The 16,024-nt window shown below is 42.2% G+C and overlaps 1 long non-coding RNA gene across 2 annotated transcripts in view; it reads right to left on the bottom strand.

Annotated features, from left to right (window-relative positions):
• Nucleotides 1-2,748: 2,748 nt before the first annotated feature.
• The window catches only part of LOC105092772 (uncharacterized), a 74,173-nt gene continuing 60,897 nt past the window's right edge, over nt 2,749-16,024 (bottom strand). The window contains exons 5-8 of one of the 2 annotated variants that reach the window (XR_010377550.1): nt 8,140-8,368; nt 4,780-5,067; nt 4,206-4,339; nt 2,749-3,282 (exon numbers count right to left, since the gene is read on the bottom strand). This is a non-coding gene — a long non-coding RNA (uncharacterized LOC105092772). The remainder of the gene's footprint in view (nt 3,283-4,205; nt 4,340-4,779; nt 5,068-8,139; nt 8,369-16,024) is intronic. The other variant, XR_010377551.1, reaches the window with a different exon arrangement.

Genomic DNA, 16,024 nt, shown 5'->3' with positions numbered 1-16,024 from the left:
TTGATTGGGCTCTACTGAGCAATATGTCATTAAAATGGTCCTGAGGTAAAATCCAAAGTACGTTTTATCACATGCTTAGTTTCCCACCCCCCTCATCAATGAGAGCTGATTAAAGAAAAGCCAGGAGCTAAGGGACCATGGGGTTTATGTGGCTGTCTTTATGGCTTCTGAGGAGGCCCAAGTCTGATCCACACTTGCTGGCTGTGGTTACCAGGTCCAGCAAGGATGCCTTTGGACAGTCTTCTATTAAAGCCGAATTTCTTAGACAGATCGATCTATTGCATATGTCGAAGCTTATTTCTCATTAAGGAGGAAAGTAGCAAGCAGATAATGGAATGGCCCAATGGCAGGACAGAGAGGGTTTATGTTCAGCAGCTTTTAACCCCATCTGTGGCGTGGTTCAGCAGCCACGTGGACGAGCCACGGCCCCCTCCCTAGAGCTGCTGGGCATAGACCATTCATGAGAAATAACCAGTCATATTTCTGAGAAGGAAGCAAGGGGCAAACGGACCTACAGCAATTAGACAATATAAACAACAAGATTTTCCTCCTCAAAAGGCAAGTTAGGGAAGAGGTGAAAACAGCTTCCAAAAGAGGTCACTTGATGGGATTCAGAACACGTTACTCCAAAATGTGGTGCCTTGGCATTTTGAATACTTTAAACTGGAGGCATTTGAGAACCGGTGCAGAGAAGATTCTGAACTCCTCCTTCCCTCTTGAAGCAGCCCTCCCTATACGTGGGGGAAGAAAGCATTGTTATTTCTGCAGATGGAGGGACCCTGAGAGGAATCTGAAGGGATAGGCCTTGCTAAGTCTTCCCCAGTTTACCACCCTTAGCTCACATCCCTTTGTCCCATCATGTTTTTCCATGACTCTCCACTTTTCATTGAACTTAGTATGGAAACACTCAGGCTTAACTCTCTCTTCAGGTTTTCATTTCCCTATAGAGACTCCAGTGTCATGTAAAGCTTACATAAGTTGTATGCTTTTCTCCTGTAAATCTGTCTTTGTTAGTTTAATTTTCAGGCCCAGCCAGAGAGCCTAAGAGGGTTGAGGAAAACATTTTCCTCCCCTACACTTGAGAAGAGATACTTCTGCAGCTGTTTCTATGTTACGGAAATGACAGGCCAGCCAAGAAACAAGCACCACTTGGAGGGTTGGAGTACTCAGATTTATTACGCCGGCGGGCTCAGAGGGGTTTCTGCTCCAAAGCTCTGAGCACCTCCAAGACGTGCGCATGAGGTGTTATAGGGCTAATTACAAGCTTGGGGTATTCGGCCAGTAGGCATGGAACAGCTTTAGCAGCATCATTATCACAAAAGCAGAGGCAGGGAGGCAGCTAACCGACACTCCAAGCCAGATATGTCTCTCTGAATATCCAGCTGGCTAGCAAAAAAAAAAACAAACCAAAAAACAAACATGAGCAGGGAATCAGCAAACTGACACTTATTAATTTAGATTTACGAGTTAGCCCAGCCCGGCTTTTCCTTCACACCTAAACATGAAATTAAATATATTTTTTTCCCCTTACTTGAGGGTGAGTCATAACTCCAGGGAAAGAAATGAAGGCTGCTCCCTAGTACCACTGTTGTGCATTCTCTCACAGCTAGCATGGGGCAGAGAGGGCGTGGGGACAAGGCCTCCTCGAGAGCAGAAACCACAAATGTTCCCTCCCTCTCCCCTTGGTCAGGTATCAGGGTGTTCCACTGGGTTCTGCCCATCCAATGCAAGGGGCACAGCATCCTGGCTGTTGATCTGGCCCCCGTTGTGGCTGCTCCGGGTCTGAGTCTTGCCTAAGGCACAGACATGTGGAAGGGAGACACTGTAGCTCACTGATGCCTGGCTGAACTGACTCAACCACTCAAGCCTTCTCTGCCACATTACAGTGCGCTCATTAATATATACTCTCTTCTGCCACTTGCTTAATATCGTTCAATGATTCCTTCATTACCTTTGAAGTAAAACTCAAATCTGTTCTAGGGGGCCAGGCATGATCTTAGCCACTGGTTATTTCCACACTCCAGCCTTTCAAACCATTTTGATTGTCCATGACCGTATTTCATTGTTCCAAGTGTCTGGTCAGAGTAGACCGTGCCCTGGGTCTCCTAAGCTGAATCAATGAATTCTCTGCCCAAGGATCTTTGTGCTTGAGGAGAGAGATTGGGGAGGGGGGAGGTATGGAGAGAGAGATCAGTTAGACTATCTCTGGTGGTAGAGGTTGCAAGAAGTCAAATTCAAGTGTAGTTGGTGACTGTGTTTTACCCAAATATGGAGAAAGCCACTCAGCAGTGAGAGAGGATGAGGTCCATATGTAGAGGGATGCAGAAGAGCCTGAAAGAGAGTCTTGACAACACTGAGTGCCTGGTTCCAGCTGAGTTTTGTTACGTCGTTGACCTAGCTAGCTCCCCCTTAGCCATAAGGGTTGTGTGTGAGCCATTCCACAGCAGTCAGAAAGTGAGTTTTGGATCTCCAGTGAGGCAGCCATAAAGCCTGTGGGGAGCACTCTCTTCAGTTCTGTCTGCTTGGAATAGTATTTGACTGAAAGACTGATGACATCTAGTTGTTTCTAGCTTTGTCCTTGACCCCAAAAATGTGCCCTCAAAAAAGTTAAAATTTTTTTTTATTCTTTGAGACTCTTCTTTACTTAAAAAAAATTTTTTGAGGCTAGTTCTCAGCAATGAAGACAAGATCCTGAACTTTATGAAAATATCTGATAACTTGAATTTAAGAAGGTAATATGTTGGAGTATTCAGTGGAAAAAGTACGTGGTGTTAAATATTTTATTTTTCTTTCTGCAAATCACCCTTTAGGTATGTGTCCCAGCTAACAATGTTTGGAATGCAAGAAAGAATGCAAGGAATTAAGTTAGAACTCATTGATTATGGGCAGAACATTCCTTATAGGCTTCAGGATTGAGCAAGCTTATCCTAAGGTGTGGAAACTTCCACCCAAGAAATTTCCCTTTCTTTGTTAGCACAAGTCAATACCTGGGAAGCCGGCTAAGAAAAGGCGCAGTGAGGTGTGTCCTGTGACGATTCTTTCCTCTTCATTCATAAGAACCTGGCTCCGCTCTCCCTGCCTGAGGGCAAGGCGTGCCTGAGGAGTCTGTGCAAGGCCAGCAAACCCAGGCAGAGAGTCCATGACACAGTTCCGCAGCGTTCAGCTGAGAAGGGTACCACTCTTCAACGTATCCAAACAAGAGGGAGGAGAGGGTTAAGCTGGGATGCTGGCTGTGTAATCGGATGTTCATAGCCAGGTCTGCAAACTGGAGTCTCCTTCAACCTATAGGTGCACCAGAAATTAAAGAGAACCTGCTGGGGTGTCCTTTCCAGGCTTAAAAAAAATCCTTCTCAGGCTTTACATAACAAGGAGTTCAGAAAGGGAAGGGGGTGGACAGTTGGTAGGTGCAAAGCCACCCTTAGGCATGAGTCAGGGTTCCATTTGCATATTTTGCAGATTTCAAGAAGAATCATTATTCCAAGTCCCCGGTGTCAGAATCACCTGGTGTCTACTCCAGGGCCCTCAGTCTCTCCAGGAACAGGAACCAGCCTCCTTATTTGGGTATTAGGGAGGAGGAATCTTAACTGACTACTGAAGAACCTGGCAGTTCAGGTAATAAAGGCAGGTCAACAAAGATTGGAGGGTGGGGCTGGGCTCTGAAGCCTGAAAGCAGGAAGCTGGGCTATGCTTCGGAGCCCTAGGCTCCCGAGAGCGGGGAATCCAGCAGGTAGCTGCCGCTCCCTGGGGAATGTGCTAAGTAAAGGAAGCAGCTGGCTGGTTTCCCTTTTCGAAGTGGTGACAACTGGGAGAAACTGGCAGGGAGGAGCTCCCTCCTGGGCTTCTGCTTCTGTGATGCAACTGGGGCAGGGAGGAAGCAGACGTGACGCACATAGATCGGGCCAGCCCGGGAGGGATCTCTGGTGGGTGGAACAGTTTGTCTTTCGGTTAGGAAAGAGGGAAATCCCTGCCCAGTGGAAGGAGCAAGCAACTCAGACTTTTCTGTCTTGAATCCACCCACTGAATGGAGACACAGCCGCTGGGGATGAAATACGTCTCTGATCACTCTGCTCCTCTGATTTTAAGGAGTCAATTCTTCTTTTTTCCCCCATTTATGGAAGGCTCTTTTGATCACCTTGAGCAAAGGATAAAATGCTTTTATTTTAAAAATAGGAAAGGAAATTGACCCTCCAGATCCTGTGACCCACCTGGAAAATCAGAGACCTGCAGCTCATGAGGCTCGTAGTTTCAGAAAGGAGGAGGCAGCCCAGACTAGATGAACGCCACCCTTAAACCGTATGTGCAGGAACTGAAGCACAGACTTCCTCGGGATTACTCTGTCCTGCGTCAAAGCAGAACTGCTGACTCTGGCGAAAATGACTTGCGCTTGGTAAGAGCATTTCCAAGAGTGATGACAGAGTTACGATGGCCCACGGGGCCTAGTACTTTCATTTACTTAATTCGTAAATGACACCCTGCTTTCTCCTCCCCCTAACAAAAAAAGATTTGTGCTGGCCTAGGACAAAAGCAAACAGAATGAGCCTACATGTGGTCACAGTAGAAACAAGATAGGGCAGGTAGCGGGACGTGTTTGGTTAGTAAATATGCCCAAAGGAAAATCAATATTATTTCTGTGAATTACACATTAAAGTAGCCAAAAGAAAGCAAAGAAAATAGCCAAGTAGCCAGGAAAAGAAGGAAGGAAGGAAAGAGGGAAGGGAGGAACCAACCATTATTGAACACCTAGCATTGTGCTGTCACTGTGCTAGGCACTTTTCATACCTTATTTCCTCCAGTTTTCATAACAGCCCCAGGAGAGAGATGCCATTTCCTCTGTTTTACAGATGAGGACACGAGATCAAATCCATCAGCCCAGGGCTGCAGGACTCGAAGCTGGGACTAGTACATGGCTTTTTCTTTCCATGCTAAGTGAGGATCCAGGAAGACGGTGAGGCCCAGTGCGTAAGAGTGTGTTCTCGAGAACCGGACACCTGGGTTCAAGTCCTAGCTCCATCAAGTACTGTCTGTGTGTGCCTTCTGGCATGTTCTTTAACCTCTTCCTGCCCATCTCTGAAATGGGAATAAAGAGGATTGCATGAGATAATCAACATAAAACAAGCACACTAGTATCTGGAACACAGTGAATGCTCAAAAACTACTAACAATTATTACACAGAAATGGTAGAAAAGGGTAGGGCACTGGGACTATGTGTTGTTTTGTTCATTTGTTTTTCTTCCTGGATTTCTATCTTAGTCCTTTTAGGCTCCTGTAACAGAAAATGATAGACTGGGTGATTTACAAACAACAGAAATTTTCACATTTCTAGAGGCTAGGAAGTTTAAGATCGAGGCAGATTTCACATATGGTGGGGACTTTCTGGGTCACAGACAGCCGCCTTCTCACCACGTCCTCACCTGGCAGAAGGGGTGAGGAAGGTCTCCGGGGTCTGTTTTATTAGGGCACTAATCTATTCATGAGAGCTCCACCATCCTAATACCATGACATCAAAGGTTAGGATTTCAACGTACAAATGTTGAGGGGACACAAATTTGTCTATAGCAAAGTATTTTTTAAAAATAAGGTTGAAACAGTGTCTGTCTTATATTCCTCTGCCATAATCATCCCTACATTTATGGCTGATAAGTATTATTGATAATACAGCCCATATAGAGAATAGAAAGATAATTCAATCCTTTATGTAGCATGATTGATCCAAATTTGTGGGTTTTTTGGTTTCTGTTTTGTCTAGGTGCTTTTTTTTTTTTTTAAGTAGACTTTACTTTTTAGAGAAGTTTTAAGTTCATAGCAAAATTAAAAGGAGGGTACAAAGATTTCCTAAATTTCCCCTACCCCTACATATGCATAAACTCCCCCATTATTAATACCCCCCCACCAGAGTGATTCATTTGTTCCAATTGATGAACCTACACTGACACATCATAATCACCCCAAAACCATAGTATCCATTAGTGTTTGCTCTTGGTGTTGTGTATTTTATGGACAAATGTATTACGACACCTGTTCATCCCTCCCTTTCCCCATCCCCTGGCAACTGCTGATCTGTTTACTGTCTATATAGTTTTGACGTTTCCAAAATGTTACATAGTTAGGATCATACAATATGTAACTTTCTCAGGTTGGCTTTTTTCAGTTAGTAATATGGGCTTCTGTTTCCTCCATGTCTTTTCATGGCTTTAATAGTTCATTCATTTCTTTTTAGTGCTGAATAATATTCCACTGTCTGGATAGACTACAGTTGATTTATCTGCTCTCCTCCTAGAGGACATCTTGGTTGCTTCCAGGTTTTGGCAGTCATGAATCAGCTGCTATAAGCATGCACATGTAGGTTTTTCTGTGGCTGTAAGTTTTCAGTTCTGTTAAGTAAATGCCAAGCGGTGCAACTGCCAGATCATATTGCTGGATCATATGGTAAGAGTATGTTCAATTTTATAAGAAACTGCCAAACTGTCTTCCAACGTGGCTGGACCATTTTGCATTTCTGCCAGCAGTGTTTAAGAGTTCCCATTGCCTCACATCCTCACCAGCGTTTGATGTTGCCAGCGTTCTGGATTTTGGCCGTTCTTATAGGTATGTCATACTCATTTTTAAAAAATCCGCATTTCTCGGTTGTAATGTGGAGCATTTTCTTCATATACCTATTGGCCATCTGCGTATCTTGCTTGGTGAGGTGATGATTAAGATCTTTGGCCTATTTTTTTTTAATTGGGTTGTTTGTTTTCTTACTGTTAAGTTTTAAGAGTTCTTCATATATTTTGAATAATAGTCCTTTATCAGACATATCTTTTGCAAATATGTCTTCCCAGTCTGGGACCCGTCTTTTCATTCTCTTGACAGCATCCTGAACAGAGCAGAACATTTTAATTTTAATGAAGTCCAGTTTATCAGCTCCTCCATGGACCATGCCTTTGGTGTGGTATCGAAATGCCGTCACCAAACTTGAGGTCATTTCTCTGATGTTCTCTCTTGTGTTATTTTCTAGGAGTTTTATAGTTTCTCCTTTTACATCTAGGTCTGTGGTCCATTTTGAGTCAATTTTTATGAAGGGTGTAATGTCTGTGTTTAGATTTTTTTTTTTTTTGGCATGTAGATGTCCTGTTGCTCCAGCACCATTTGTTGAAAAGACTATCTTTGCTCCATTGTATTGCCTTTGCCCTTTGTCAAAGATTAGTTGACTATATTTATGTGGGTCTATTTCTGGGTTCTCTATTATATTCCATTGATCTATTTGTCTATTCTTTTACCAGTACAAAATTTATTTTTTATTAATAAAAGTTGATAAAATTTTCTTTCATCTTCCCCACTTGTTATTACATGCCACAGCGGTAACTTCTTGGCCAAGGATAAAGCCTCAGAGACTTCCCAGCCCTGAGATCTAGAAGCACATGTCTTCCCAATAGCTGACGGTTCTCCTCAGCAGGTAGCCTGAATTGGTCAAGCTTTTCAGCTCCCAATTTCCTGTCCCCACTGGACGAGTTTTCAGGGTACAAGAAGGCTGAGAAGCCTGAATCATGGTGGCTCTCAAAGCAACATCTCATTCAGATTCTTCTCCCTGGGGTCAATGATAGAGTTCAAATGCCTGAGGAAGGCCTCCAGGGGCAGGTTGTTCTTGGGGGGCAGGTGCATATGTAGTAGTACTGGCAGCCTGTCCTTGGCTGCACCCTTCCCCGGCGAGGAGTTGGCAGGGCCAAGTAGATATGCCTACCTGGAGCCTGTGGCCTACCATGCTTAGCTGCTTCTAGACTTACCTGCTGGGGCCTTTCCCCTGGGTCAGTCCTCCAGTGAGTGAACCATACTGGTCGTGTGCATATCCTTAGGCCTCTAAGCAGTTTATATCAAGGATAGGAAGTGGGAGGGAGTAGGGTGGGCTGTGGACATACCTTGGATGTTGATACACATGTGTGTGAGATCCCTCAGTGTGCAGGAAGGAGCCAAGGGATGGAAGAGCAAGGGTCAGGGTGTGGGGCAGGGAGGGGCTCTTGGTGCCATGATTTTCCACACCAACTTTGAAGAGGCCAAGAATTCTGAATTTGTACCTGGCCTTCAAGACCATTATGAAGGCGTATTTGTCAAAGTAACAGGATGGGACATATTTTATTTAACAATCTGAAACTTGATTTTACCTTTCACGTAGCTGGATGTGTGGTGTGAGGATCTCCATTCATGCTTTCCCACGGCCCCACAAGTTTGGGGGATGAGTGATAGATATGAGACCACAATTCAGTTTTCTGGTTCCTGAGTTCTTTCAGCTCTTTTAAGGAGCTCGGCTCCCTCTTGATAAAAACAGCTGTTTCTCCTAGACTTCCTCTGGGTTTATCCTACTGTGAAGTCTGTCTGGTGTGAAATCTGAGGCTGAATCAGAGAAAGTACGCTCACCCCAAGCTGAGTTAAGATACAGTTTGCTTTGGGCATTCAGTCTCCCCACTCTTCTCCTCCCAGCCACCAGTTACTTGCGCTGTGACTCATGAGCTCACCCTCTTTCTCCCTCTTTCTCTCTGTAAAATTCATCCAAGGGATGACCCAAGCCTAGACCCAAGAGCAGCCATAGAATTACTCTTTGTGGGTCTATGGACAGGCAGGCTGGGGTACTCGTTATGTGTTCGTGGCTCATCACATTACGGAAATGGGGAGCAGACCGTGGTCTGGGGGGTCCGGGAGCAGCTCTCTCATGCTACCATAGTCAAGAACAGAACTCTGAGCAGAGTCTGAAAATTCTGAATTTGAACTTGGTCTCCCAAACTATTATAATCCAAGTAAGATGATAAAAACATATCTAATTTAACAGCCACTTAGGTTGACTTAGAACTTTCAAATACATAGAAGGTGGTACAGGGGTCTCGATTTATTTTTTCAAACCTGGACTTGAGAAAGTTAGGAGTAGACAGACATACTTAGAAGGGGTTTTTTCCCCCCATAGGATATGCTTCTCTTTCTGGCTAAAGGCCTGGTGAAGTTTCCATCATGAACTTCACTCTCAGAGGTGGGTAGAGACTTTCCAACCTGACCACTGGATGACCTCTGCTGGTTTAAGGCGAGGGGGTCTTAAATAGCTTTTCAAACTGGGCCTCAGCTTGTATCTGACCTTCCATGCTTTCTCAGGCCCTTCCCAAAATTTCCCCTTATCCTGGGTGTGTTGAGAATTAGCAGAGAAGAATAAAATTCTCTGAACTCCACCCTCTCTTTCTTCCACTCCAACTTCAAAAACACATGCACACACATGCACAGAACCACACAAGATTCCTGTAAAAACTGGAACTCCTGTTCTCATCAGTGAGGATATCTGGAGCTTCTTTCCTCCTCTTACTGCTCTAGGGCATTTTCCACTCAAAACCATTCACTTAAAAAAACCCTTGATATAAAAAGAAAAGGGAAGGGTTCTTGTCAGAACATAGGAAACAAAATTCTAAAAATAGCTCATATTCCCTTGTAGATGTGATGCAAGTTTTACTGAGTTGAGGAACTGCTGACATCAATGGCATGATTGCTGGTCCTTTGCCCTTCCTCTCATTCTTTCCCATCAGAATTTCTAAAATCTGGGTTCTGGGCAGTGACCCTTGAATGTAACCTTGCAAACAAGCACCCACAAATGCCTATAAGAAAATCTGAGAGCTATGGCCCCCTTTAAACTTATATTTAAATATATATGTAAATATAAGTATATTTACATATAAATATAAATGTATATTTAAATATATGTATGAAATACATTAATAGATATATTTAAAATTATATTTTCATAGAGATATACATCAGTTGGGGGCTTATTTGCTGTAAATAACTCTCTAAATTTTCCTAGAATGGTGAAGGGGAGTTAAGGAGCTGGAGATGGGATAAATGCAATCAGGAGAAAATTAAAAATTTAGGAGCTGACTAGATGATGTTGATAAAATTGGACACAACTCAGTAGGCCTTAGAAGATTTAAGACCTCCTAAATAGTCAACTAATATTTCTACTTTTTTCTTTCTACTCTAACAACAAAAAGGATTAAAGCAACTAAACTGTATTTATTATGTTTACTCACAAGGATTGTGTGCGCTGTTCTGGAAAATCCAAGATTGTGACCCAACTGTTCAGAGGTTCAAAATGGTTAGGGAAGGAAAACATGTGTCTGAGAAAGTTAAAACAATATAAGGCTTTGTCAGAGATACTGGCCCTGAGTTCTGTCTCATTTCTCCAATCCATACTTTAGGTTATGACCAGAGTTAGTTTTCTAAAACGAAAATCTCATTTCATAAATCTGCTTAAGACCATCCAGTGGTTCTCTGCTACTTACTGGAGAAGGTTGAAGTGCCTTGGCTTTGTGTACAGAGTGTTCATGGTCTTGTTCCAATCCAGTGAAACCTTTCTGGATTCACCTCCAGTCACCACTGGTCCTCCCTGTGTACAGGATGGGAGCTTCCTGAGAGCCATGACTGCCTTACGCATCTTTGACTTCTCAGTGTCAGTGGAGGCTTCAAGAGCACTTTGTTTTTAATTAATAGAACCTCCTCCATCCATTGATCTTTCTCTATTTTATATGGAATTTAACACATACAGAAAAAATTTCATAAAATGAATGAACTCTCATTCAGTCACCACCTAATTAAAAAAAACTAGAACACTGCTGGCTCTCCAGAAGCCCTCTGCATGCCCTTCCCTAATCACATCCCCTTCTCTCTCCCCAAGGGTAACCACTCACCCCACCCATTCACCTGTTCTCAGCTCACGCCGCAATCCCCACACCCCACCTCACCTCTGATATTTCCCTGATGCATACTGACCTCTGAAAGCTTTCTTTGTCTCTAATCTTTAAATCACCTATTTTCTTCAGCATTCACTTGGCACTAGTCTCAAAGTATTACATGTTTTATGAAGTTACAGTTATGATATTCTTCTTGTATTGTTTATATTATTTTGCCTTCACTGTAGGTATCTTTATCTGTTCAAATAGACTTTTTGATGTCTATCTTGCTATTGTCTATGTTTTACATTTATAATTAAGATCTCATTATAGATGCTCAATGAAAATGTATTGTATGGATAATTAGTGATTGAGTGAATGACAGACATATCAAAACATGTAAGAGACAGAGACTTACTCATCCAGAGGAGGAAACAGCCAAGTATAGTCTACACAAATGAGAGAGCGAAGCAAGATATTGTTCTGTTACAGCGCACAAAAGTAGTCAAGAGTTTCCTCCAGCTGGAGCAAGTGTTAGGAAATCTAGCTATGTTCTGATACCACCTTCACACAGATTAAAGTTTTGAGTAAAGAAGACATCTAGGATCAAGCAGTGTATCCTCATTAGCATCTTATTTGAGAGGAAACGTGGCCAAAAAATGAGCCAGACTGTGGCGTGAACTTCTGATGTGGATGCTCCAGGAAGGACTCCATATTGTCAGGGAAACTGGAAGAGATGACACTGAAAATCCTTTTGTACTTCCTTTTATGATGGCATGGGTAAATGAAAGTCATTGTCAATCTAAATATAATGACTAAGTCTGTACTTTCACTTAGAAGTTAAGTTGGTGCTGAAAGCTCAGGTCTAGGACGTGGGGTTGTAACTCAAATGCCTCCCAGATTCAACCCAGTAAATACAGTGAATGCTTTTAGTCAACCTGTACCCATCCTTTCAACTCTTGGATGGAATAATAAATGTTCAGCATGTAAACTTGAATTATCTTTCCTTGCTTTTCACATACTGTTCAATGACCATCCCCTCTCCCAATATCACCTATGCTTTACTTGCAGAATTTGACTCATTTTTTGAGATTCATATAAAATATATCCTTCCATATGAAATCTAACTTGATCTCTTATGAAAGTTAGGGCTTTGTCTATTCTGCTCCCACAATGCTTTTTTTTTTTCCCCTTAAATACTCAACGCATTGTATTTTAGTGTATTTATCTGCCCCACAGAATTATAAGCTCATCAGCTTTTGGGGTTGGTTTTATTTAGTACTAGACCTACAGTACTTGCTCCATTATTTGAGTGAATAAAAAGTACAAAGTAAAATTTGAAACACAGAATCAAAAATAATAGACAATCAGTACCAGAATTAATACCTTCTGTTTTCCACCGACTGGATTAGGTACTGAGAAAAGGCAAATACAACATGGAACAGGCAGGCATCCAGGAGCTCGTGTTCCAGTGGGGAAAAGAGAGAAGTAAGTGAAGACATGCAATATTGTTGGAGGGAGGAAGATGGAGATGGGTGGGGTGCTGTGGGAGCCCAGAGGACTGGTGCTTTGAGTCGGAATGGGGAATAGGAGACAGATGTTTATGTGGATTTATTAAGGTCAGCTAATCAGTCACGTGGTGAAGGGGAAGAGGTGGACGGCATTCAAGACAGAGGAAACAGAGGCCCTGGAGTCCTCTGTCTTAATAAAAACATGGCCATATGATCTGACGTGGAGGTTCCTAGTAGTGAGAGCAAGCACAGAAATTTGCTTCCGCCAGGTTGACCGTAGCCCTGGCACTTCTGCGGGGTGCACCACCGAGGGAGAAAGAAGGGAGATGAGAGTGTGAGAGAACAGCTGGAGGGAGTAAGCCCAAGTTCAGCTATAAGGGGGAACCCTATATTTCTGTCTGACTGGGAGGAAGTAAGAAGATACAATCGGATCGCAAGTGAACTCACACTCTACCTGGATGTACAAAGAAAACTAGCTTCTTCATTGTCTGTTACATGTGTGATCTTTATGATCTCCTCACATTCCCTCTGGAGGGGAAGGCAGAGACTTCCAGCTTCCTCTTTCTTGCATCACAGGCTCTTCTAGTTTGAACAGTGTATTTTCAATGGCTCAGTTTTTTTGGACAAATGCTTTTCAAATTTCCCCTCCCCATCTCTCCTCCTGCCTCCCCTACCACCTTGCTTTTTTCCCAAGGGTAACCTCATGGCAACAGGGGAGACAAACGATTGGAACTCATGTTACATTCTCTAGAACCTCTGAGCGCTTCCGGGCACTGTCCAGGGGCAGCCACTCAGATATGCTCCCTGGACTGGCGATCTTACAGGTGCAGCTGGTTTCATTTGACCTTTTGGAGGACATGCAAATACCTGTGACTAGAATCTACAGTCTAGGGAAATCATATGATATTTTAAATGTAGTAACCACCTCCTTCAGATCCTGGGTCTTAGTTAGTATGCTGCTCCTATCAACACCTCAGCTTCTGGTCATATGCTGAGTACCATGCACAGGCCTTGGGGAAAAAGGAAAGATACTTTAGAACAATCTTTCTGGACACTCTCCCCCAGGATCTTCACCAATATGCATTTGGATCTTCCCACTGGGTCCCTTTCCTTGGGGTTCATCCTGAGTGGGGGAAATGAAATGAAAGATCTATCCATAGTACTTAGTCAACTCTCTTCTCTTTCCCATAATCCATCAGGGCAGAAGGGGCTACTGATCAACTTCTCTTTCCTGGCATAGACTTCCCTTATCTAATACCCTCCATCTTCCTTCTCAATGGAAGGTGTATTTCTATATTGTGGGTGAAACTATAATTTGAAAAGAAATTCTAAACTCTGAATTGGCCAGGTCTGGCTCTTGATAAAGGGACAAGGGAACACTGGTTTAACATCCCCACATGTTATTCTAATTATAAGGGCACAGCCATGATTTTTTTAAAAAAAGTAACACTTAAAGTAGAGAAGTGTTCAGGAACGGCGGAGCAAGAAGTCAGTGAAAAACCTTTTCTCACAAAGACAGAAAATGCTGCCAAAACAACTAAAACAAATCATTTGAGAACTTTAGAAATGAACCAAAAACCACAGAATAAACTGAAAATTGTTCACACAAGAGAAACTAAATCTCTGTAAGACAGAGGTATCTATGTCACTTTTAACAGGGGCTATTTGCATTCCCCTTTCCTCTCCAGCCCAGCAGTGTAGTCATGAAAAGCCAGCAGTCGTGCAGCCAGTGGAGAGGACTGATCACTTATGCAACTTGATTAAAAGCCCCATCTATATAGTACAGCTGACATTTTGTCTGTATTTGCAGCTACCTGGAAAGCTTTCATTCCCAGGGTGTTGGGGCTGTTTGTTTCGACTCAGAGCTAGCTCAACAACAACAAGAAGGTCCTATCCCCAGGATGTTCCCTAAAATAATAGTTACCTGCTGGTAGCATCGTAGCTGTTGGTCCAAGGTTGTGATTTCAGTTGAGGCAAAAAAGAGCATGACCAAAAGTTTAAAGGAAGTCCTGGAGCTACGCAACTAGAACTAAAGAACTTCAGAAGGTTCTGACATATTTTGGGGGGATCTCAAAGGCAGTGTGTATGTGCAGGACTCGACCTGGGGAAGGAGAAGGCTCCTGTCACTCCAGCCCACACTGGGCTGATGCTGAAGTTCTGCAGAAGCAAGAAGTGAAAGCTGACTGCTTCATAAATTGCCTGAAGTTTGAAGGTATGCCTTCACACACAGATCCTTTTGGCAAGGGGCGAAAGGCACACAGACAAAGCATGTAAGGAAAGCTTCTGATAGATCACTAGCTGGCCACTAAATAACAGTGACTCAAGGATGACTCATAGGAACCCAGATTAAAAAGAAAAGCAAGAACTTTAAAAAAAATTGTAGGAGAGAACTCAGTGGCCATATGTAGCAGAATATCAGCAACAAGACACAACTTTGGAGGAGAGGGTGATCTGATACCATAGTATAATATACTATGATAGTATACATAATATAGTATGATAATATACATAGATAGTATACTATCTGAAGCATTCAGTTTCCAAAAATTATGAGACATGCAAAGAAAAAGAAAAATATGACACATACCCAGAAAAAAAAAAGGGAGGGGGGAGCCAAGGAAAATATCCCTGAGGAGGAACTGATGGTGATCTTAGTAACCAGACTTTAAACTATTATAAATATGTTAAAACAACAAATGAACGAAAGGAAAGCATTACAATGACATCTTACAAATTAGACAATATCAATAAAGAGAAAGAAATACTTTTTAAAAAACTCAGCAGACATTCTGGCTTTGAGAAGTATAATCACTAAAATAAGGAAAGTTTACTAGAGGTGTTCAAAACAAATTTGAACTCACAGAAGACACAGCTAACTGGAAGATAGGCAAATTGAAATTATCCCGTCCTAGAAACAGGAAAAGAAAAGAATGAAGGAAAAGAAACAGAACCTCAGAGACCTGTGGATACTATCAAGCATAGGAACATATGCAAAACGATTATTTCAGAAGGAAAGAAGAGATAAAGGGGCAGAAAGAATATGTGAAGAAATAATGGCCCCAAACTTCCCAACTTGATGAAAGGCATTAATCTACACAACCTAGAAGCTCAGTGAACTGTAAGATAAACTCAAAACAATCTGCACAAAGACACATCATAATGAAACTTCAGAAAGCCAAAGCCAAAGAATCCTGAAAGCAGCCAGAGAGGTGACATCATATACAAAAGATCCTCACTAGAAACCATGGAGGCCAGAAGATAGATGACACAAAGTACTGAAGAAGGAGACTGACAACCAAGAATTCTATGTCCAGCAAAACTATCCTTCAAAAATGAAAAAAAAAACAAAAAATGAAGATAGTCCCATATAAACAAACTCTGAGACAATTTATCACTAGCAGAGTTACTTAATAAGAAACACCAAAGGAAGCTTTTCAGGCTGAAATAAAAGAATACTAGATGGTAACTCAAACCACACAAAGAATAGCACTGGAAAAGGGAAGTACATGGCTAAAGATAAGACAGTATAAGCGTATTTTTGTTTCTAACTCTTTTCCTCTTTTATATGATTTAAAAGACAACTACATAAAGCAAGTAAGTATAAAATGGTTGTACTTGGAATGAATAAATATATAATTTGTATGAAAATGACAACACAAAGAAAGGGGGAAAGAACAGAGGCATACTGGAGCAAAGGTTTTTATATACAATTGAAATAAAGTTAGTATTAACTTGAACTAAGGCACCCACTACTAAAATAACTTAAAAATATAATTACAGAAATGATGAGAGAATCAAATTAGTATAGTAGAATACGTATTATATTCTTTTGTGTT

This window comes from Camelus dromedarius, chromosome 23, assembly GCF_036321535.1.
Source record: "Camelus dromedarius isolate mCamDro1 chromosome 23, mCamDro1.pat, whole genome shotgun sequence".
In the NCBI taxonomy this organism is placed as follows: Eukaryota; Metazoa; Chordata; class Mammalia; order Artiodactyla; family Camelidae; genus Camelus; species Camelus dromedarius.
This window is presented reverse-complemented; position numbering and strand designations above follow the sequence as displayed.